The sequence below is a fragment of the Frankliniella occidentalis genome, unplaced genomic scaffold (genome assembly GCF_000697945.3).
Source record: "Frankliniella occidentalis isolate FOCC.00 unplaced genomic scaffold, Focc_3.1 Scaffold37, whole genome shotgun sequence".
Lineage (NCBI taxonomy): Eukaryota > Metazoa > Arthropoda > Insecta > Thysanoptera > Thripidae > Frankliniella > Frankliniella occidentalis.
The window spans coordinates 1052076-1053672 of record NW_026267167.1 but is presented as its reverse complement, the minus strand read 5'-3'; the positions used below and the strand labels follow the sequence as shown (position 1 = coordinate 1053672).

The following is a 1597-nucleotide window of genomic DNA, read 5'->3' as shown; positions in this document are numbered from 1 at the left end:
GCAGGGCGGACGGGAAGGGGCTACTGGTTTGTCCGACAGAGAGGTTCGCCCTCAGTCCGCTTGAGGCTCCACGGGAGCTAAGTAAACGAGCAGACGATGACGAGTGAAACCGAAATATTATCCTTGCTGCATTGAGCAATATCGTCTCAGATGTAGATGTCGTTCTCTTCTAGCGACCTTCCCAAAACAGAAACTCGACACTTTTTATTGTAATTACTCTCTTTTAAAATACCAAGTTGTTTTTTTTTTACTACCAGGGCAAGCAGAGTAGCCGCCGGGGTCGACCAGGGAGCGTAGCGTGACTTGGAACCCAGGGACGGGGCGGGGGCAGGGGCAGAGGCAGGGGCAGAGCACAAGTCGACCAGAGCCGCAATCGATAAGAGCTGGGGAGAAAATAAAGCTTCCCCTTGGGTAATTTCGAAGCCATTACGGGCTTAGATTGAAAAGAACACAACCGGATGAATTCCCACTGCTCTGCGAAGAATTGTTTTCCGCTCGGCTGGCGGAGTCTGCTACTACTACAGCCCCGCAAGGCACCGCCGCTACGATCTCCGAGGAGGAGGGGGAAAAGGGAGAGAGAGAGAGGGGGGGGGGAGAGCGGGAGAGCGGGAGAGAGGGCAGAGAGAAGAGAGAGGGAGGGAAAGGGAGGAGGGTTGAGCGCCGCCTCAAACAGTACATTACAACCCCGAGTTGCACACCTCTCGCAGTCAGAGCCACGCTCGGCCAGGGGGTGCAAAGACGAGGGGGGGGGGGGACTCGGTCTTTTGAAAAGGAGGATTCCGTTTCCCTGGCTTTATTCATGTTAACGTAAATGAGAAATGTAAAGTCGTACACTAAATTTGTTTTCATAGAAATGAAAAAAAAAAGATACACGTGCGCCGGAAAACGGATTAGCCAAAAGTGACGGTGCGTTTTCATTTACGTTTTGCGTTGGCGTCGCCCCCCTCCCTCCCAACAAAGGAAATGAGACTGCAAAGGATCAAAATCCTACGCAGGTCCAGGTCTTTTGCAGGAATTTAACAGAGTAAAACACTTTGAAGTGAGCAATTGCAAGTTGAATACCAGCAAGTGTTAAACTTCAAAGTAGCCACTTGCCAGTGTTGAACTTCTCTGTTCCTTAAATTGGACAAACCAGCAGCCAGCTACCTACTTGAACACTTGCACGTGCCGTCTGTAAGGGCAGTACACCACGGTGTTGCGGGTTTGCCTACCACATCTGCCCGTAAGGCGCCATAATAGCACCTTCCTTGGGTATGCATGCAAGCCCACAACACTGGGGAGTATTAGCATTTACACTTGGTACTTAACACATTTGTAGTTGGACAGGACACCTTACAAGTGCTAGGGCTTGGTTTATCAGTGTCCCACTTTCCTGTTTCAGCGAAACATGAGCAGTAACAGGGGAGGACGACCTGAACCTGATCCGAAACGTTCCTTTGATGCTACGGTCCGAGGGTCCCGTGAAAGGCGCTGCATTTCTGGACGAGCTGGTGGCGCTGGCGTTGATGACAGGATGACGGGAGCACTGGTACTAATCACTGAGCCAAGCGCTCTCTCTGTCTCTCTCTGTCTGTCTGTCTGTCTGTCTCTCTCTCTC

General features: G+C 51.4%; 1 protein-coding gene across 1 annotated transcript in view; it reads right to left on the bottom strand.

Moving 5' to 3' along the window:
- The window catches only part of LOC113215479 (serine protease HTR4), a 75530-nt gene that overhangs the window by 19502 nt on the left and 54431 nt on the right, over window positions 1-1597 (bottom strand). The gene's annotated exons all lie outside the window — the stretch shown is intronic.